The sequence below is a fragment of the Otolemur garnettii genome, unplaced genomic scaffold (genome assembly GCF_000181295.1).
Source record: "Otolemur garnettii isolate 467f Iridium unplaced genomic scaffold, OtoGar3 scaffold00190, whole genome shotgun sequence".
Taxonomy (NCBI): Eukaryota; Metazoa; Chordata; class Mammalia; order Primates; family Galagidae; genus Otolemur; species Otolemur garnettii.
In genome coordinates this window covers 1,410,338-1,434,182 of record NW_003852585.1, presented here as the reverse complement: position 1 = coordinate 1,434,182, position 23,845 = coordinate 1,410,338, and positions in this window count along the sequence as shown.

Below are 23,845 nucleotides of genomic sequence, written 5' to 3'. Positions count from 1 at the left end.
AACTCGTGGGCTCAAGCGATCCTCTTGCCTTAGCCTCCTGAACAGTTGGGTCTACAGGCCCCTGACACAACACCTGGCTAGTTGTTGTTGTTTTTTTTTTTCAAATTCCTGATAGAGACAGGGTGTCACTCTTGCTGAGGCTTATCTCAAACTCCTGAGGTCAGTCAATCCACCTGCCTTGGCTTCCCAGGGTGCTAGGATTACAGGTTTGAAAATTAATAGAAGCTTATAAAGGAAATAATAATGCAAATTTATGTATCTCGGGTACTTAATGACATATGGTAAATATTTCTAAGGAAAATATGGCCCTCAAGTTGTAAAATATTACCTATGATACTTAAAAAGATTTAACTCAAAACATCAGAGTTAGTCATGCCAATAAACATATAATTTATGCTGTAATAATGTCTTACTTTAAATTAAAGAACAACAGAGCCTCCGTAGTTGACCACCTTCCTATGTTGACCACTTCCTTAAGTTGACCTGATTTTCATAGATCAGACATGCACCACACGTATGTATCAGTACAGTAGGCCTGGTTCCGTATGGTGATCACCTCTACATGTCAGTTTGTTATATAGTCTCTTTGGGTAGTCAACTTACAGAGGTTCTATAGTAGTTTTTGACCTCATGACACCTCCAGCTATTGCCCTATTTTTGTGGACCCTTCACACCAAAAGTTATTTAAATGACTTTATAGGCCCTGTCTCCATTTCTTTACATCCTATTCTTTCCTCAACCAACTTTCCTGAGGCTCTAGCTTCTACCATTCTGCTACTACAACTATTATACGTTTGTCACAAATATCAGTGACCTTCACATTGCCCTATTATTTGGTCCTTTAACTGTCTTCATACTTCTTGACTTTTTAAAAACATTAGACAAGTGACCACTCCATCCTTCTTGAAACAGTTTTCTCTCCACTTCCAGGACAACATCCTCACCGGGTTTCTCTCCTAGCTCACTGGCCTCTTTCTCTCTCTCTCTCTTTATTTTGCTTACTTCTTCCTCCTCTTTCAACTTCTAAAGATGGATGTGCTCCAGGGCTCAGTCCTTGGAATCTTTTCCTTGTCTGTATCTATAGAGAGTACTCATTTTCCAGGTACTCTCACCCAACCCCTTGATCTGGAGTGCTGTCTTGATGTCATTGACCTGCACTTTTTAAATCTATCTCCTGTCCTAATGTCCTACCTGAACTTCGTATTTGAGTCACTCTCATAAAACCAACAGGAATGTTTCCCATGTGACTTCTTCACTTGGATGTCTAATAGGAAAGTTACCATGGCTGTAAAGAAATTCTTGAACCCCCTCCACTACATTGCCTCTCTAATGTTGTTGGATAGGTCGTAATGTGTGGAGTAGAAATTAAGCTGGATGATCTTTGAGGCCTTTTTCAATTCCAAACACTTCTGTGTTTATGATCATTTATAAGCAATTAGTTTCCACCAGATCCTTCACTGGCACTCAGCATTTCTATATAATTAATTATAACCTTTAAAAACTTAATACCCATACCTAATCATCTTGGTGTGACACTTGTTCATCCTTTCTTTCTTTATCTGAAAAGGCAAAAACCCAGAAATCTCTGAAGACAGAAAGGATTGGACTCCAACATTTACTACCTATAAAGACTGCATCCAAAAGATAACAAAGGTAAGAGGGCTTTTGTTCTTTGATCACTTTCTATGTTGAATAATGCAATGGAGGACAGAGAATGGTGTTTTTGAAGTGTAGCTAGGAGCCCGTATGCATCAGAATCACTTGTGCACCTTGATAAAAATACAGATTCCTGGGCCCAACTTAAGCCTGCTGAGTCAGAATCTCAAACTTGATAAGGACAGGATTTTTCATTTCTCTCAGGTTTCACAGATGCTTCTTATACCAACCAAATTTTGAGACCTTCTGGTCCTTGAGAGAAAACAAGTACAAAGAACTTTTTGCATAGGTTAGTGACAAGTTAGGTACTTATCTGGTAGACTCATACAACATAGATTGTCATACTCTAATGAATAAGCTTTTCCTTCAAGGACATCAGGTGTTTTGGCTTCCTGTCTCTAAGGAAAATGGTTAGTTTCACAAAGTTCAAAGGCCACAAACTGCACTCTGAAGGACCATAGACTTCTCAGTCAGACAGATAGGGATACAAGTGGTTATTTACTGGCTATGTGTCTTGAGTAAGTTACTTTCACTAAACTTTGATTTCTTTGTCTCTAAAATGGGTAAAAATTACCTCGATCTCATTGAGTTGTGGCGAGAGTAAAAAGAAACAAACATGTTGTAAAATTTCTGGTGAAGTGTTTGGTCCATATTAGATGCTTATAAATTGAGGTCAGGCCACTTTCCCCTTGGGTACTGGTGAACTGTGTGCTTGAATCTTTTCAAATCTATCCTAATGTTGGAAGCAAAATTCCACTGACTGCCTGAGAGGAGTCATTTTTGAAAACTCTCTATTTCGTCTTTCTTCCTTTCAAGCAGCACACTCCCTCTCTTTTTAAGAGATTTTGTTTTAGGGATCATATACGCAAATATTCACTGTGTAGAGGTCTTAAAATGTGTTATATAAAATCCTGTTACTAATTTCATGAAACCAGATGCTTATTTGAAATCTTGTAGAAACTAGACAAGGTGTAACTATATCCTGCGGGAATAGTTATGTTCACAACTACAGAATATATGGTATTCAACTGGAAGGAATCAGAATATCCATAATTCCCTCCCATTCACATTTTTTCTTCAATTAGACTTTAGTAATTTCCCTGAAAAAGCCTGTTTTCTCCTGTGACAAACAAGCTTAGTCTTAGTCTAGCTAATCGGAGCTGACTTCAGCTAGTGACATGGAAACATCAGGGAATCTGGCAGGAGGGATAGTAGAGGCTGTTTTTCTTCGCGTGCCAGTGCAGTGTGTAGCTTTAGCCATTGTTTTGAAGCATGAAAGGAAATGGAGTTTGGGGGAAGAGAGAGAGAGAGAGAGAGAGAAGGGGAGGGGAGGGGAGGGAGAGGAGAGGAGTTGTTTTCTTAGAACCTGTATTATTCCAGAGCAGTGACTTCGCTTTGGATGTTTCCTTCCTGCTTGCTACACTTCTGGTGAAGGGTAACAGGCTCCCGATGTCTATGTAATAACCTACGAAGTGTTCTAGTGTACCGTCACTGATTTCATCCTGCGATGAACTTTATAATCCTATGGTTCTCTCTTGCTGCAGGAAAAAAGTGACCAAACCTGGGAGAGCTTGTGACTTGCCCAGTTCTAAGAGCTGTTGAGTAGCACAGCTGAAACACCATTTTTACCTCACACTGCATCCCATGGGAGTCTGAAGTAACACAGAGCAAACCATCTTGTAGGGGATCTGGCAATAAAGATGCCCAAAGCAAGCAGGCCTACAGAAAATGAGTAGAGGAGCAAAGCACCTTGTCAGATCTGCCTCGATTCTTTTCTGAACTCAGGTGTCTGGAAGGGCAATTTCGAATGTTAGGTTTTGGTGTCAGAAAAATTAGGAAATAAAAAATCCAATTAGAAAAATTTTTCATTTTAAAATTTATCTCACAAGAATGTATATAACATATATTTAGACTTGACAGAGTAATACAGTTAACACTGAGCTTAAGAAATAAAGCCTTCCCAGATCCTTTGAAACCTCTTCATCATAATCTTCTTCCTTTTCTTTGTATTTTTAGGACAGGCATATGTATCTCTAGGAGATCACTATTTTGTTTTCCATGGTTTGCACCCTTATTTAAATGGAATTATATTGTATGTCTTCTTCTGTGCCCTTATGTTTTTGCCCATTTCTTTTGCACTTCACACTTGATGTTCTATGTGAATGTAGCGCACTCATTTTTACTTCCATATTGTTGTTAAAACAGAGCACACAATTATTGTCTACTCTACCGTTGATGAATTCTTGAAATCTGTTTTAACTCACAATCCTTAGAAAATAGAGACTGAAGCAAAACTTACATGTTAAGGTTTAAGTGGACTATGGAATCTCAGGTTAGTGAGAGTGAGGAGAAATGGAAATTAGGGCAGAGAATGGGGCAAAGGAAATGTAAGGTGGTTTGCTACCAAGTCGAATCTAGATTCATAAGAACACTCAGCTGGTTGGTAAGCCACTTGTAAACCATGTAAAGCCCCCATACCTTGAAATAGTCTGTATGAGGGAGGAACGGAAAAGATTATATCTACCAGTTACTTTCTGTCTCTTGTCATTAGTCAAAAGTCACACACAGGATATTAACTACTCTACCCTTTGGGTTACCTGACCCTTCTGGGAACCCATATGTTACCCAGATGCCATGCCATGAGGTAGCTGATGTTATAGCTTTCATAAATCTAGTTGTTTTGACCCGTGGTCCCTGTTGGTGGTGATTGGAGACCAGGCAAGGGCTGTAAAAATGGAGCAAACATCCATAGCTTGATTGGGGGTGGGGTATGAATCTTGGGGAATTGTGGAAACCGGGCCTGATAGAGCTGTAGGGTTTTCTTCTATTACCTCCTTCCAGAACTCTGATAAGACATATGTTGGACTTCTCTCTTCTCCATGAAATCTAATTTCTGATCTTTTTCATTTGTGTATCTCCTTGTGTTGCATCCTGAATTATTTCATTAGCAATATCTTCCCCGTTCAAAAATTATTTTCTAGTTGTGGTCTGACATGCTATTTAACATATACATTGAGTTTCTAATTTTGATAACATCATTTATAGACATTTTGTTTAATTATGTTTCTTATCTGTCTGGTCAGTTTTGAGTCCTTTGTATTTTCATCACCCTTTGTTATTTATTATATTTAAGTGTACTAAGCACACCTATTTTAATATTGTATATCTACTAATTTCAATATCTCCAATTTTTAAAATCTCATTCTGCATTTTATTATTTCTGCTGCCTCTTCTTCATCCATGTTTATCTCTTCCTGTGTTTGTTCATTTTTTATTATAAGCTCATTTTATCTGTAACTTTATTTGCATGAATTTCTTTGAGTTTGGGTTTTATAAATAACTCTCTAAAGGTGATTTCAACTTCCTTTTATTAGACATGTGGAGTGAGGACCATCTTAAACTAGGGATAACTATTAGGTTTGAGTTGTTGGGGGTCACGCAGGTGGTGTGTGACTTCTGCCTCCATATTTGTGTGAGTGTGGCCTTCTGTTCAGGACCTCCCAGGGAAGACATTTTTCCTACACTTTCCAGTGTTGAGGCTGAGGCAGGCATGCACATTCCCTGTCTCCCTTTGCTAGATAAGATTTTTCTATTTTTCCTGCTTCAGGTGTCTCCCTTCAGAAGGCCTGGCTTTATGCCACAGCCTCTGATTTTACCTCCCGCGTGGTGCAGGCTTCGGCTTAGCTTTCTACCTCTAGGCTATTAGTGGTGGGCAGATGTTCCCTTATGTCTTAATTCCCATGTGCCAGTCATTTCTGTCATCAGATTGGTTCTCTTTATCCCATCAGCTTGGTTCTGTTTGAAAAATAAGTTATTTTTTTTTCTCATCATTTAAGATGTCCTCTACCAGGAGGCATTTCTCTATCTGGATATTTAGTTCATTATGTGGCAGGAAAGCGATGGCAATATCTATATTTATAAGTAGATGACTAAACTAACCACAGATGAAAGTGTCCCTAAACTATTCTTAGCATTTTTGAAATGAAGCGTGCTTAAGGTAAAATAACCTCCGCATGGAAACGAATCTTCCCAGCTTGTCTGGGAGAGTGCTGTCTTAATTGAGTGTACATTGAAATTTGTTTAAGTGACACATCATTTGATAAACATTTCATGCTTGAGGTTAAGTAGATTCTGTGTAGGAGGCAGAATAATGGAATTTTAATTAAGGTCTGTGCCTACTTTATTGATATTTAAGGACTGCAATACATTTTCAGTATGCTATTATAATTATCTACGCATTTAGAAATAAGGCTATCATTTTATTATTGTTCCACTATTTAACTACATTATTATTTTCTCTTCATTAGGCGTTAGAAGGATTTATGGTTATACTGAACACAGAAGGAGTGATCGTTTTTGTGGCTGAAAGCATCTATGTTACCCTTGGCTATTTACCAGTAAGTTCCTCTAGCTTTTGTGAAACTGGATTATTCCGGTTTCTTGTTTAGAGGTTCATTATTTATTTTCAGGAACATATAACTAACCAGAGAAGATGTTCTCAATGTTGTCAAAATGTGCCTCTGTGCCATCTCAATTGGTTTCAGAATACCATAGACTTGGTGACTTATAAGTAACACAGATTTATTTCACACAGTTTTGGCATTTGGGAAATCCAAGATCAAGGCGCCAGCAGGTTTGGCATCTGGGGAGGACTCAGTGTCTGGTTCATAGCCATATTCTCCCTGTAACTTCACTCAGTAGAAGAGACCTCTTTGGAGTCTCTTTTATAAGGACACTAAATCCCACTCATAAAGGTTCTTCCCTAATGGTTTAACAACTTCTCAAAGGTTACATTGCATTGAGGGTTAGGTCTCGATACATAAATTTGGAGGGGCACATACGTTCAGTCTATAGCAATACCTTCATTCCACTTATGCATAAGTATGAGAAGGGGCTCCGTAAAAAGCATTCACTACCACCTTTGTAAAAATGTTTACATTTCCAAATTCAGCTTGTATGTGGAGCATACTAAAACAGCTGAATAAAATGCAAAGATTAGTGATATTGAATTGGATTTTAGGACATTTATGTCATATATAGACCAGTGTCTTATTAAAACAATATTAAAATAAATAATATGTGAGTATGATCTATTACAGCTTAAGTTTTATTGTAACAAAGACCAGAAAACTACCAGAATTCTTTTGGCATCATATATTACTTAAACCAGTTTGGTCATTCACTGAGACTGGTAGCTTTTACTCATTATGTGAGGATTTTTTATAGTGATGGTGTTATTATAACACCTTGTTTCTTTATGTATTTTGTTGGAAGTTTTCACTTTTGAAAGGCCTTTCACCCTTCAACATTTGCAGTACCACACATACACACACACACACACACACACACACAGAGTCAATATAAGGTAAAGATGTCTGGAACATGGACTACCAATCTTAAACCACAGACTTGATCACCTGAGATTGGTGTACTTAAAGGTACAACTGTAACATATGTATATAAACATTAAATGGGAATGAAGTTGTGCATTCTTAAAAAACAGGATTATGAAGGACTGTACTTGAAGTACAACACTTCCTCATGAAATCCTAACTGTTCTTAATTTTTAATTACAGGCAATCTTTTTCTCAGGCATTGATTAAAATTTCATTTTATAAGTCAACCATATTATATTAAAAGGTAGAAACAAAACCATTTCTAGTGAGTATTCTTGACACCAAGAATCTACAGTTTCATTAAATGTCAAGGCACCTTTGTCTATAGGGCAATTCTAACTGATACACCATGGTGGCTTGAAATGAACTTGGTCTTTGGAATCAAATAATCTAGAAATTTAAATTTAGCAGCATTGCTGCTTATTCACTAAATAGCCTTTAGTTTCTCATCTATAAGTGGGGAAAGAACAGTATTTAGTGAGTGCCAGAGGTAGGTTATTATAAATGGTGTGTTGGCGAAGGCCTGTCTGATTAGATGACATTTGAGCAGAAACCTACATGGAGCAAGTGTGTGCATCATGGAGATACCTGGAGCAGGTGTTCTAGACAGAAGAAAAAGGCCTTAAAGTGAGAAATGTGTTTGATGCAGAAAAGGGTACAGCAAAGAGGACAGTGTGATTGGAGTAGTGTAAGCAAAAGGAAGAAGGGCTAGGAGATGGTGACGTCAGAGCAGCAATGGGGTCCACCTTGTTTAGGGCCATTGTAATGATTTTGCCTTTTACTTTGAGATGGGAGGAAGCTATTGGGGCTTTAGGAACAGATGCGGAAAATCATCTGACTTAAGTTTTATCAGGATCACTCCGGCCATTATGTCAAGAATTGGCTATGGGGAACAGACATAGAAGTGGAATTTACTTTGAGAGCTATATATAGATGGTGATAGGGTGGATTAAGGTGGAAGAGGAAGTGTTTTGTGGGTAAAATAAATTTTTCAAATTGATTGGAAGGCAGTATGACAAGATGGGATTTGTCCAAGTTATGTTGTTATAATACAAGCCAGGAGGAAAATGATATCTATCATCAAATTTTACATCTAAAATATGCCATCATATTTTCACAAGCATTGATTTCCTTAGGAACACTTGTAGGCATTTGTAGCAGTAACGTGTGGTCATTAACCCCTGTTATCAGCATCCTGTCCTCAGACTCAACCATACTTCACCATGCCCTTGAAAAATAAAATAAAATATGCGAGTTTACATATTGCTATTCTCTTTTGAAGTTCTAAAGCAAATGAAACTTTTAAAACATATACTTTATAAGTTTCTCAGAAATGAATTTTTAAGAGAATGGAATTTAATAGGTTTCGAACATAGGTATATGGCTACTTTGTGAAAACTGTGATGAGATTTGCTCTATTCTCCCTGTGAAGCTTACAGCATAGTAGAGAATTAGTAGTGATGAGTCTCACTTGATTCAAGATCTAGTCTGAATCTCCTGCAGAGGCTCTTATCCTTCCCTCTGCTCTGTACAGTTGAATAGTTTTCTAATGCGTGTTTAATGCAAATGTCTCTGGCAGTAAAAAAAAAAAAAAATGCTCCTTCATTAGATTTTCAGTAAATGTCATGGAGTGAGGTAAATTTTTTTGTTCTCCTTTTGGCATGACTGGGACTCATCATACTGATATATGTGTGACAACTATGAGGTATTTGACAACTTAGCTTTTAAAAAACCACCTTAATTTTTTGCTGGTATTTATGCTTGCTTCATTAAGCTCAAAGTACCTTGATCTTTTTGCTGTGCATAATAAGAAGAGCAAATTCTAAAGATTGGCAAAAATAACATGAGGTAGATTATAATGCTTTCAGGTCTCTGCCCTTTTTCTAGCTAAGGAGCAGGGTCACTGAATAATTGCTATGTCTGCCTTTTTAGTTGGTGCTTAATTATAAAGCTTATTGTCACTACGACCATCCCTCAAGAATCAATAAGAAACTCATTGACAATAGTTAATATCCAAGGGAATATAGACTATCAAAGGGTAGCACAATTTGAACTCCTTTAAATGAGAATACGATCCTTATTCTTCTACTAATGAAAGAACTGAGGAGATATAGTACTTTGTATCTCTTATTATGGTACTATTTTGTATTTTGCTTCATAATTGCATGTATCTTACTTGCCCTGTGTGCTCATTGGAATTAGAACTCATGTCACAATCATTTTTTGTAACCCTTATGAGTACTCAGCATAAAATTTTACTTAATGAATTACTTCACGTAGGATATCTAAAATACAGGAACTCAACCAGCAGCAAATTGTCTGGGCTTAGTATAACTTGAATTTGAGGCAGCTATGGTATAGCGTAAGGAGCAACAGACATGGAGTTGGATGAAAGTTTTGCATAAATCTCATTTCTACAGTTCCAAATTCCCAACAGTTGGACAAGCTTTAATTTCCTGATTAATAAAATAGTGTATAATTCTTCCTTTCACGGGAGATTAAGTAAGCTAACATAACGAACATACCTAAGCACAATGTCTGGCATAGAGTACTTGTTTGTCTTGTGTTAAATGAATGAATGAATAAGTAGTTTCCACTGATCAGAGATAACTTGGTTTGGTATCTAAAATGTATTTTATAAGTAAATGAATAAAATCATTTTATTGAAAAATTTAATGAAAAATATTTGCACTTCTTTTGGGAATTCAGTATTTGACTGTGTGACTTTCATTGTCAAAATACATTGCCTGTTAATTCAATAGCATTTTGTTTGCTAAATTATGGTAATATTTCTATCCTTAATCATGCCAAGCATTTGATTGAGATAGGATTCATATGCTAATTTGAGCATTGGCCAACTCAACTCATAAGCTAACTTGAACAAATGGGCCATAAAGATATATTTCTAAATGTTGACTGTAAATTATTAATACAAATACGTTAAAAAATCACTGAAATTTGTGGTTCATCATCCGAAGCCATTATTCAGCTACAAATAATACTTTGTTTATTGCTTTGTTCCTATCACATTAAAAACTCATTACCTCTATGTCTGATATTTGATTTATCCATGTGTCATTATATTTTAGCTACATGGTACAGCATTATTCATTCATTCAACTAATATTTATTGAGTGTTCACTTATGCCAAGATGGGGGAGACAGATAATAAACAGAGAACAAAATAAGACAGTAAGAGGATGTCAGGGAGTTGGTCCTATTTGAAATACTTTTGAATAAAGACCTGAATGAAGTGAGGAAGAAAGCCTTTGCAAATATTTTGGGAAGGAGTACTTCACATTGAATAAAGGGCAAGTAAAAGGGCCCTAAGAATGAGTTTTTGCTTGTTGTATTTGAATATGAGTGAAGAGTTAGGTGTACTTGGAGTGCAGTAAGCAAAAGAGAATAGGAGGAGATGAGGTCAACAGTGGCAAGGAATCAGAACATAGAGTAGTAAAGGCTCTTGGTAAGGCCTTTGGATTTTATTCTGAATGATCTGAATATCCAGTGGAAAAATTTGAGCAAAGAAATAACATAATTACTTATGTTTTGAAACAATCACTCTGGCTATTCTGTAGAGAGAATGGAGTGGTGACAGGAATGTGTGTGGCAAGAATAGACACAGGTAGGCCAGTTGTGGCTATTTCAGTCTATCAAACTGGACTTGGGCTTGGGCAAAGTGGTGAGAAGCAGACTGACTGTGTATTTTGAAGGTAGATCCACTAGAAATTGCTGATGGATATTGAATTTGAGAGAGAAAAGTTAGGTCAAGGACAATCAAGTGGATAAATGAAATTAGGAACCCTGAAAGGGGAACATGTTTTGTCAGGAGCTGTTTTGGATGTCTTAAAATTGAAATTCTAATACATATCAAATTTGGGTTATCTTGTGGGTATACATCTAGAAGAATTCAGGGAGAAGTCAGAAGTGGGGATGAGAATTTTGGAGTCACCAACAGATAGGTGAGAGTTGATGAGATGGAACTGGTAGAGACCACCTAGGGAAAGAGGGTAGTAAGAGAAGAGGTCTAATGACTAAGCCCAGGACACTCCAATACCTAGTAGTCAGAAGGAAGACTAAGATCCAGCAAAGAAAATTGTGAGGGAGTAGTGTTTGAAATAGAAGTATATCCACATGTGTGATGTCCTGGAAGCCAAGCGAAGAAAATGTTTCCAGTAAGAAGGAGGGATCAAATATATCAAATGCTGAGGTGTTAGGTAAGATGAGAGCTGAAAATTGATTATTAGGTTTGGCAATATGGAGGTCATTAGTGACCTGGACAAGAAGTTTCAGTGGAGTGGGTAGGATGAAAATTTGATTAGTGTGGTTTCAAGAGAGAATGAGAAATGAAGAAAGGCAAGACGACAAGTATAGTTCATTTCAAAGATTTTCATTCTAGAGTGGGTAAGAGTAGAGTTATATAGCTGGAGTAGCGGAGACAGTGCGAAGGAAGATTTTGAGTTTTTATAATGTGGTGCTGTTGACTTTATGATTAATTTTATTTAGTTTTTATTGATATATAGTATGTGTACATATTCATGGGGTACATGTGATATTTTGACACATGCATGTAATTTGTAGTGATCAAAGAAGTGGCATATTATATGCTTTTGTATGCTTTTACCTATTAGAGAGGGAAGACTTGATGATGTGGGGAGTTGGGAGAGAATTTCTGAACAATGTCTTTGAATATTCAAGAGCAGTGATTTTCAACCACTGTGCTGTGGCACAGGATCTTAGATGTACTGTGAAAATTTTTAAAGATCACTCATTAAATTATTTTTGGAAGAAGTACAAACCACAGTAACTATATTCTTTTTTTTTTTTTTACTTTTTTTGATAAACATAATTTAAGTGTGTTGCAGAAGTTTAACTATACATTCAAGTGTGCTGTGAGATAAGAAGGGTTGAAAAACTGGTCTGTAGGAAATGGGACGCAGTGCACAAGTGAAGGAGTTAGATTTATGTAAGGGCTTATTCATTGGAGTAGGGGTGAAAGCAGGTCTCTAGGCACAGGAACGGAAAGGTTGGTAGATTTGGTGGCAGGAAGATGTTGATATTTCATTCTCCTTTCTATTCCCCATTGAAATAAGAAATGAGATGAGTTGAAAATGAAAGAGGCCAGGGGGGTGGAGTTTTGAATAAGGAGGGAATAGGCAATATATAGTCAAACTGAAGAGTAGGACAAATTGTCTAAAGAAATGATTCCAGGCAGAGCTGAGTATTCATTTCAGATAATATACTACATGGTTGTGGGTCATTCTTTATCTTTAGTCAGTTGCCTGGGTGAAGGTGTAGGATAGATTAAGAGTTGTATGTTACCAGAGTTGAGATTTTCCCAAGCAAATATGGCAGAGGAAAAAAATGCATGAGGATCAATACAGTGGCCATGGAATCTGACTTTGCAATCTGAGCTGGATAGGGAGGGATGTGATGATTTGAGGAGGATAATACACAGTTAAAATGTGCTAAGAATGGATTTATTAGCAGATGGAACAATTGTTAGAGAGATGGGGTACTTGCATGACTATACAGGAAAGGTAGTAGGTAGTAGTCATAAAGTGGGGTGATGTGAATTGTGTTTTGTAGAGGCATGACAGATGTAACCATAGTTGGCTGGTATGGGGCGGAGGATAAGCTCACTGGAGATAAATAGGTGGAGGAATTGAGCAGTATTAGCACGTATAAATTTTTTCTCTCTCTCTCCCCACTCTCTCTTCCAGGTTGAGTTTGTGGGCAAAAAACTGGTGAGTTTTGTTCCTGATGAAGAGAGAAATGAAGTCAGTCGAAAGATGGCTCTGAAAGTTCCTGTGTCACGTTCAGGTACCAGTTGTTTTTATCAAATAGTAAGCCCCTTAGGTTTTAAGAGACAAATAACATTCATTCAGTGGAGTAATTTTTAAGAATGTGTTAAAGTCAATACAGCTGTTTATCATGTATTAGTTTAATTTCATGTAATATTACAAATTATATTTCTAACTGAAAAATTTCTTCTCTATTAAATCTTGTTCTTTAGCATAAACCGTGATTATTGGACCATTGATATAATGGCATTTGCCCTATATAAATAATGGTTCATTGTGCATAATGTTCTAGCTGGTACCCTACTCTACAGATACAACATATAGCTATATAAGTGCTAATGTCCATGCAATGACAGTAATATTTTTGTAAGACCTAGTCTGTGTAACACATTGGTCATGTGAAATAATCCATCAGAATATAGTAAAATACAAACGTAGACTTTTGTTTGTTCTCATTTTTAGTGGGAGAGCAGATTGAATTTTGCTGTAATTTTAGAAGAGGAGATAACGTACACTATGGCAATCCTATTTATGAATATGTGAAATTCATTGTGTGTGTAAAAGATGTTCTTAACGGTAAGCAATATTGTTTATCTTATCTACATGATATTCATGAGTAATATAGCCCCACATTTACCAACATAAATGCTCTTGTAGTTTTGGTATTAACAAACTCCTTGATAACCCTATGCCCATGGCTTCTGGCTATGAACATTAATTATACTTTAAAAAATTAACAGTTAAATTTGCAAGATAGGTTCAAATAGAAATGTGGTGCACCAAGCTAATAAGGATGGCTCTTTCCTTCTATAAAACAAGGAAACAATTTGTAAGAAATAACAAAAGAAGTTTAATGCACAGCCAAACTTAAAAGGGAACTTCATATATACCAGAAATTAAAGGATAAAACAATACCACAGTGGGAAGAGGAAGCTGATTTTGTGGTGCAGTAGGTGGAGTTTAAGCACAGGCTTCATTGGCTGGGCTAGAATTCTAACACTCACTCAAGGACCAGTATGTAAAACTAGAGATCACTGAAGTGCCCAGAAAGCTTTGTCCACTGGCCTAGAGGAAAAGTAAATTTGCCATCTCTCTGGGAATTTGAATGGGCAAAAAATGTGCCCACATTTGTGTCATGTGTAGATATGGGTTTCAGCTGACAAATTTTGAGGTTTCAGAAATAGCAACCTGAGAAATTAACATACATTGATTAACATTAACTAGTTTGGTGCCATGAAAACATCTAGGGCTTGAATCAGAGGTAAAAAGCCCAAATAGCTAACAAATTCATGAAAAGATGTTCAAACTCACTAATAAGCAATGAATGACAAATTTAAAAACCAATGAGATAGCACTGTAAATTCATCAGAATGACAAAAATTAGAAGTGTGAATAATACCAAGTGTTGATGAAGATGTAAGAAATGAATAAAGGACTAAGCAAATAAAAATTAGGTCACACAAACGTTGACAGATATATTTCTTATGTGGCTTGGAAATTAAAAGTCAGACTGTTTTTTTTTTTTTTTTTTTGAGATAGCCTTTCTCTGTCACCCTGGCTAGAGTATAGTGGTCTCATCACAGCTCACTGAAACTCTTGGTTTCAGGGGATCTTCCTGCCTTGGCCTCCAGCATAGCTGGAACTACTGGCACCTGTCACCACATCTGGCTTATTTTTCTAAATTTTGTAGAGATGGCATACTGTTCCTGGCTCAGGCTGGTCTTGAACTTCTGGCCTCAAGTGATCTTCCCATCTCAGGCTCCCAGAGTGCTAGAATTACAGGCATGAGCCACTGTGCCCAGCCTTTAAAATATCTTACTTGACTACATACACATACAAATTACACATACACATGCGCACACACGCATGCACACACAAAATCCCTAAATGGTCTGTCAAAAAGGAAAAGAAGGAAATTTCTTTTGGAGACTAACATGTCCATAACACAGGAAGACTGAAAAGCAACCTGAACTCTCAACGACTGATTGATTCTCAATAATGACTTTTTCATGTTTTGGTGGGGACCATCATGGGGAGTGTGGGTGGAAAGGAAGGAAGACAGAGAAAATCCTGTGGCTTAGAATTTTGAAAATGTCAATGGGTTGGAAAACAGCACCCTGATGTGGCAGATGTTTGTGTTCTTGTTTAATTGTTCCACATTTCTGTTACATCGTCACATGGGTGTCTATCTCCCATAGAGCCATTTGTGGTCTTCGGAAGCTACTTTCCAAGGCGCCTTCCCATAAGCTCCACTGATCACGCCTCTGAGGCCTCCAGTACTGTGCCGTTTACTACAGGTCTTTGGGAGGATCGTTATTATATGGTGGGAAGCGCTTGCGTTCTCAGGGCTGTGACCCTGCGGGTGAGTATACTGTGTGTGTCTCTCATTGTGGCGAGGTGGGCTTCCTTTGAAGGGCAACTTCCTCTTTGGTCTGTCAGCTTCCGGACAACATTGCACAGAGGGTTATGCTAAGATATATGAATAAGGAGGTATCATCTCCTCCTGTGTTTCAAAAGGTGAGCGTGTCAGTGGAGATTTAGATGCTCTTTAAAGAGATCGTGGTCTTGATATTGTATTAAAAAATTATAAAATACAGGTGGTGGGGGCTAGAAAATGCTAAGAGAAGTAAACATTTTTGCAGATAAATAAAGGAATGCTTCTGACACAAGATGAGATTTGAGGCCGCTTCCCCCCATTGGGGAGCTGATGTAAGGCTTTTGCTCACTTTGTGTTCTCCTGATATAGCACTCACAGATTTTGTCTCTGAAAAGAATTCATCTGATAGATTTAAGATCAATGAATTTATTCATCCAGTAACATATTTAATAAACATCTACTATGTTCCGGGTACTGTGATAGGTACCAGGGGAACATTAAGGAAGACAGACAATAGCTAAGTAATATTAACAAGGGCTATACAAATGATAAAATTGAATTATGTGCTAATAGCTGGGGGGCTGGGGCATCCAGAAAGAATGTTCAGACAAAGTCCTTCCTGATGATTTGTAAAGACTGGAGCAAAGACTCCAGTGATGAAAAGAAAGGAAGGCCACCTAGATACAGGGTTCAACAGCAGTAAAATCCTTGAGGTAGTAACTAGCTTGGAGAGTTTCCAGAAACAAAGTAGGTTATGTGACTAGAATAAGGTGAAACCTGGAAGGAGTAGTAGAAAAGAAGACCCAAGAGGTAGGCAGGTGCCAGCTTATGAAGAACTTCAACATCCATGATAATGAGTTTGGGTTTTACTCCAAGTGCATTAGAAAGCAGGAGGGTGACCCACCAATAAACATTCTGATACAGATATCTTTGTTGTAATGCGATTTTTGGTCTTCTGGATATATACCTAATAAAGGAATTGCAGGATCAAATGGCAGGTCTATTTTTGGTTCTCTCAGTGTTCTCCAGATGTCTTTCCAAAAGGAACGAATTAATTTGCATTCCCACCAGCAGTGTAGCAGTGTTCCCTTTTCTCCACATCCACGCCAACACCTCTATGATTTATCTTACAAGGGTACAAGTGAATCTTTCTAAAAGCAGAGTATGAACGTTTTAACTCAATAACTAAGAAAATGACATGAAGGTTATCTTGACCAGTTTGATGAGAGTATTTCAAAATGTACACGAAAACAGGACACTGTACCCCATGATTGCATTAATGTACACAGTTATGCTGTAAGAAATTTTAAAAAAGAAAAAAAAGAAAAAAGAAAAACTACAAGTACAGGGGGAAAAAAAAGAGAAAGCAGAGGGTATTGACATGATTGCATTTTTTTTTAAGGTTAGACTGACTCCTGGGTGAAAAATGGAGTATAGAGAAATAAGAATGAAAGCAAGAGGACCCATGTCAGAGATGATAGGGCCTTGGACTATGACTGTAGTAATGGAAACAGAAGTACACAGATTCAGGATATATTTAGGAGGTAGAGCCCTTGCTGATAAGTTGGAAGTGGCTGAGAGAAGAGAGATAAATGTCTCTAGGAGAATTCTTAGCTTTCTGGTCTGAGAAACTGAGCACATAGAGGTACTAATAACTGATTTGGACAAGGCTAGGACAGCGTGGATTGGGCAATACAGGAGGCCCAAATCAAGAGCTGTGTTGGACCATGTGGATATTATGATGACATTGCAACATAAAGCACACACAACTGCTCACTTTACAAAGGAGACTCCTGGATCCAGGTCACCCAAGTTCAAATCCTTTCCCTACCAGTTGTATGACCTTAGCCAAGTCACACCTTTAGCTTCAGCTTCTTTTTCTATAAATGGCAATGATAGTACCTCCTTTTAAGGTTTTGTTATGAGGAGGTAATAGACAGTTTCTCATATATGATAATCACTCAATAAATGTGAGTTATTATAGTGTTCACAACCATTATTAGTACTATCATTGTCATTGACAGCTATCCTTAGGATCCTGAAATGGCAAAGGACTTGCTTTACTTTTCATCCTTAATTTAAAATGTGGGGTTTTCAGTCCAGAAGGTATAAAGGGCACTTTTACATTGTATTTGAGAGCAATGATGTATGTCATCATATCTCCGAATTTATGATGCTGAGAAAAGTGTACAGAGGAACACAATTGAAGTCAGCTGCCTGATTTGATTGCCCCACTCATTATTCCTTCTTGGTAGGGCTCTGGGATTTGAACTGTCATATCTGCCATGAGAAAGTAGACATATCACTGTGGGGGTCAACCCCAATATCTATTTCCTCCTCTGGGAAAGAGAAAAAACCTGATTTGGCTCACAAACTAGTGCCTCTCGTGGCACAAAGAACTGTAATCTATCCCAGCTTCTGTCTGAGTTTCTGGGCTATTTGTTCCATATCAGTGGACATTTTGGAAAATACATCTCCTGAGCAGATAGGGCTTTTTGAAAGAAGATTCTGTACTGTGTGACCATGTAGCACAGTGGGAAGAGCAGTGAACTCAGTGTTCAAATTTGGGATTCTGCTCCTGGATCCACCAGCTCCATGTCTTGTGCCAAATCGTTCTATCTCTATAACTCTGTTTTCAAATTTGTAAACTCCAGTCCCTTTCTCACGTTGATACGCGCATTACATTAGCAAAGACCTTGGCCATAAGGATGCTTCCCAAATTACTACATGCTATACAAATGTCAGGTAGTTTTTACTTTATAAATGTAGTGTATCTAAATATGTTAATCTTTCTTCAGGAAATTTGCACTGCAAAGAAATTGGAAGATGAAGTTGTATATATAGATGATTCAGATGACGAACCACTTTCAAGCACTCCCAGGTGAGACATAGTTGTTGAGAGGTAACGACAACCTCTAATGCAATTTTACTAAACAGAATTACATCAAGAGAAGTAACATCTGCAGGTAATTTTCTTTTCTATAAAAATGAAAAAACAAAAGGTTAAAAAACCCAGGTGAATCCAGAAGACCAACCCAGTAGTCCGAGCATTCTCCCCCAGGTATTATAATTCACACTTTGCGCACAGAATAAAAACACAAGTGATTGGCTTTTTACTTTTAAAAAACACATTAAAGCAATAAGTAGAAAAAAGAAAAACTTAATGGACATAAACATTTAGTGACTTTCAAATTAAGGTAATACTTTTAGAAATAATACTCCTTTACTTTTCTTTTTTTGAGACAGAGTCTCACTCTGTTGCCCTCGATAGAGCGCGGTGGCATCCCTCAAACTCTCGGGCTCAAGCGATCCTCTTGCCTCAGCCTCCCTAGTAGTTGGGACTACAGGCGCCCGCCACAATGCCTAGCTAGTTTTTCCCCCATTTATTTAGTGGAGACACAGTCTCACTGTTGCTTAGGCTGGTCTCAAACTCCTGAACTCAAGCAATCCACTCTCCTTGGCCTCCCAGAGTGCTAGGATTACAGGCGGGAGCCACGTGGCGCTCCTGACCCTATTACTGTTTTTCTTGAAAATAAACGTAATGTTTAGACACTTTTAAATGGTAGAAGAGCAAGTACACATCGTAGTAACAGCTAACTATATGGGCATCCCTCTCTATATGAATCTAATCTGTTCCTTAAAACTTTTAAATACAGTTTCAGAGAACAGAAGCCAACATTTCATGATTTTAAGTGGGAAGAATGAAAAATGCATTTCAATCCATAGGAAAATGATGATCAATTTTGTCAAATATCACTAAAGCCCCTGTATCCACCTATTTAACAGCCTGATCCTAGCACTCTGGGAGGCCAGAGGTGGGTGGATTGCTTGATCTCACGAGTTCAAGACCAGCCTGAGTAAGAGTGAGACCCCATCTCTGAAAATAGCCAGGTGTTGTCCCTCCCTGCTATATTTTTTGTGTGCTTGAATCTTCTTCATCATTCAAGTACCAGTTCAATCGTCCTTCTCTGAGAAGTACTCCCTCTTGCCCAGTTTGGAACAGCGGCTCCCTCTCTGTTTTCCTGGCTCCAATTGACACTCTTCACTTTGCCTGGAGATCACAGAGAATTCTTCCAGGGAAATCAGAAGCTTCATGAGGGCAGGATCCAAACTGCGTTCACCTGGTGTCTCCCTCAGTATCGAGACTAGCTTATTTTATTTAATTAACTACTTTTCTGATTTCCAGGATGCACATGTATTTAGCCGTGTCACTAGAAACTAATGGGGCTGATTTGCAGAATGAAAAAGAAGAAATAAGACCAAATTTAAAGCCATGTCTCATATTTACATAGCCAACATTTAGGCTGCCAGTGCATTAATAAGTAGCAAGGACATAAGCTATTTTTAAAAAACACTTTCTGGGACTTGACTCCTCTCTTTATTTCATTAGCTTTATTTCCAAATCTGGCTCAATAATAGTCTTATAAAAGTGACAGAAAAAAACATATATAAAGTCATCTTATGGGGATGACTGAGTGAATTATAAAGGAGGAAGATGGAGATGTCAAATAAAACATGGGCTTTTTGGCAAAACCTGACCATGAAGGTATATATGGCCAGGACCTCTGAAGCTATTCAGTAAGAAGCAGTTGGTCTTGCTCTGTTAAAAATGTTGTATGTGTGTGTTTCATTTAAGTGAAAGCAAATCATTTCGACTAAATAGTGGTGAACTTTAGTTCGTAAAGTAGTTTTCAGACTGGAAAAAAATAGTTGATAATAATACATCTAAATGTGAAATTCATAAAGTATGAAAGTAAATGCAGTATCTGATGAATTAATAAAAGTCACATTTGAACTGTCAGTTCTAGTCCTTCAAAGACCTTGTTCTCTTTGAGGGAGAGATGTATCCCTATAGGAGCACCTGTCCTCAGCTAGAAGCTGGGCCTTAAGCGCTTTGAGTTAGCAGGAACAGAGCAAACTTTCTCTGTATCTCACCACACAGTCCTGCTCTTAGTATAGTCTCTTGTCTGATTTATGAATTTCTCCTGGGATGAATTTTCCAAAAATCTATGATGGGGACTGTGTATCCTTGACATTCATTCTGCCTGTGAATGTGTTTAGTGTTAGTAGCTAGTACCCAGGCTGGGATCCAGGCATGTTCCAGTGACTCACTGACCAACACTATATGTTATCTTCTCTACATTCAAAAAAGGGGAAGACCACAGAACACTAATCAGATTCTAAAGGTGCCTTGTTTGCTTAAAATTTCTACACTGTTCAGAAGAGGCCAATATCAGCAATATTCTTTTTGAGATGACAAAACCTTGAAGTATTATTTTTTGGTTATTGATGGTCTACCATATTTTTGTAGCTATAGAGTTTTTGTTGACTTGGTGTTTGGTTTGTCTGGCTTCTCTTCATTCTTTGACATCAGGGCACTACTTTTTGTAGGTTATTTGATCTTCAAAGTACTGGGGACATCATACTGGGTCTAGGATTTCTACCAAGTTGATGATTCCCATCTACTTTTGAAGTGTTATGAATATTGTGTATTTCTTTCTTTTCCATTTTGCTGAGGAAATACCACTGAGTGCTGTTAATTTTTTTTCCTATTTTTATATGCTTGTGGAAAACTGGGTAACCCAAAAAGCACATTAAAGAAGTTCAGACTGGCCCTTTAGAGTGTAGTGTTTTCTATGAAAGGGATAGAGTACACTTTTGATGGGAATTTTCTGATTTGGACCTCATCCTTTGTAAAACACCTAAATATATAAACATTGGAAAATTTCAGTTTTCCTCAAGTAAAAATTGAGGATGATAATAGAACATATGTCACTGGGTTATTTTAGGATTCAGAAAGGTAATATGTGTAAGATGCCTACCCACAAGATAGGAACTCAGTAAATGAGAGTGTCTCTGCTGTCAGTCAGAGGTGAGATTTGTTGTGGTAAGTAGGGAGCAAGGTTAGTTAGCAGTTGTGGTATCACAGTTGAGGGTGATGATGAAGCGTTCATTTCAAGTTGACTGCCTACCCTTGGGTAAAGTTCCTAAAAGGAACTAAGTCCATCTTCAAATAATATAAACGTATTAAGTTGACTGTCTCCCATGACTTATTTAGTAAAAGATGCTATATTGAAAGTGAAGGTCCTATCAGATATTGCAAAGGCAGGGTAGCTATTTCATATTCTGAGGGATCAGGATTTGTATATTTATTCAGAGAATATTTATAGGTGTTCATTGTGTGCAGAGTTCTGTAGCCATAGAACCCTCTACTCCTCTCCCTGCACCAAAAGGAAGGTATTAGTTTACGCGATCTATAGTGACAGCAACATTCACAACTCATTGCGATTTCAAGTTACAAATTTCAGGCTTTTGATCTTTGGTCTGCTTAACCTAGAGAGTCTGCTTCTTGGTTATGAAGTAGAGAAATAATAGAGCATGCAGAACTCATCTTTGAGGGACATGTCTTCTAGGAGAAAGAATTAAAATTACAAAAGAACAATTGTAAGGCAAATTACAGTATTATATCTCCAAAATCATATATATATATATATTTTTTTTTTTTTTGAGACAGAGTCTCACTTTGTTGCCTTGGGTAGAGTGCTGTGGTGTCATAGCTCACAGAAACCTCAAAGTATTGGTCTCAAGAGATTCTCTCAGCTTCCCGAGTAGCTGTGACTACAGGCCCCCACCACAGTGCCCAGCTATTTTTAAAGATGGAGTCTCACTCTTGCTCAGGATAGTCTCGAACCTGTGAGCTCAGGCAATCCACCTGCCTAGACCTCCCAGAGTGCTGGGATTACAGGCCTGTGCCACTGCACCTGGCTCCCAAATCATATATTTGAGTGGAATGGAAACTTAGAATAATGGAGTGATCCAAGGAGAATGTCTAATGAGGGCATTGGAGAGGACTTTACAGTATGAAGCACTTTCTCTCTTTTTTTTTTAATTTCTGAAAAATTTTATTTTGCATGTGTGTAAATTGAGAACAGAACTTTTCCCTTTTTTATTGTAGTATAATAGACCAATAAAATATATTTGTTTAAGGTATATGATCCCAACTTCTGACCCATTCTCTGGCATCCCTGGAATACTGGATACAGCACTGGGGGATGGGGCAAAGATGAGGCTGTTTCTGGCATGATCCTCAGGAATTATTTCACGTGCATCCTTTCCTAAGAGCATAATGACTCTTGAGGGGAGGTGAGCCCTGGAAGTGCCTGTGACCATCTAGTTGCCAAAGATAGCTGAGATGTGATTGGATCTGAAGGAAAAGAGGATACCTAATACTTGACCCAAGATTTTACATTGCAGAAATGGCCTGGTAGTGGGTTTCCTCTGTGAGCCTGTGGGTTACCTTTGGTTAGAGTAACTTAAAAATTCCCTCCTTATATACTTCGTTCACCACCTGCAACCAAGACGGGAAATTTGGTTTTCCTTTATTCCGTTGTTTCAGATTAGATCATCTCATCTGAAAATTAAAGCAGGAGTGACATTTAGTATCATCAGTTTCCTGACTCTCTGCCACAACTGTGCAAACACACCTTAGTTTGTACCCCCTTGACATATACGAAAGGATAGTATTCATTCAACGTCCTTTGAATATTTACATTTTCATTTATATAGTAAGTGGAAGTAGATGATATTTTGAGCCAAGAACAACCTTACATTAAAGTAATTTAGCAGTGTTGAGTACTTTACTGATGAATATCTGAACTCAGTGAAAGAGCTGGAATGGGGAGAGAGTTAAGAAACATCAAGGGCTCAATTTAAGAGGAACACTTGGAGGTTTTAATAATAAGACAGAGGTACTTTTCTTTGTAGAATTAGAAACTTTTCTTTTCATGAAACTACAACTAGCAAAGTGTTCTTTGATCATTTTCTTTCCATTTTGAAAATTAAATGATACAATTTAGAAAAGAAAGTTGTGTTTGTATGTGTTCCTAACTGAAAAGGCCACAGCTCCTATGTTACACACCATATCCTGAGCCTAGATTCATTACTCACATGTACATCCTAGTTAGTACGAAATATTCCTTAGTGCAGTCTGGGTGTGGTGGTTCATGCCTGTAATCCTAGCACTCTGGGAGGCTGAGGTGGTGGATTGCCTGAACTCAGGAGTTCTAGACCATCCTGAGTTAGAGCGAGACCTTTCGGGGGGTGGGGGGAAGCTGGGTGTTTTGTGGCGGGCGCCGGTAGTCCCAGCTACTTGGCAGTCTGAGGCAAGAGAATCCCTTTAAGCCCAAGAGTTGGAGGTTGCTGTGAGCTGTGACATTACAGCTCTCTATTGAACGTAACAAAGTGAGACTCTGTCTCAAAGAAATAAAAAGAAATATTCCTTAGTGCTTTTTGTTAAAAATGTGTTCACTTATTTCTGACTTTTATATTCTGATGATAAGCCAAATATTTGCCATTAACTTATTTAGAAGCATGAAATGTGAATTAATTGAATTATTTGGAAAACATTTACTTTCTTTTATTTACATTCTTTTTCTTTTTGTTTTCTTTTTCTTTTTTTTTTTTTTTTGCAGTTTTCTTTTTGGCTGGGGCTGGGTTTGAACCCACTACTTCTGGTATATGGGGCTGGTGCCCTACTCCTTTGAGCCACAGGCTCTGGTTGTTTTTTTTTTTTTTTTTTTTTTTTTTACATTCTTGATCAGACTCCTGATTTA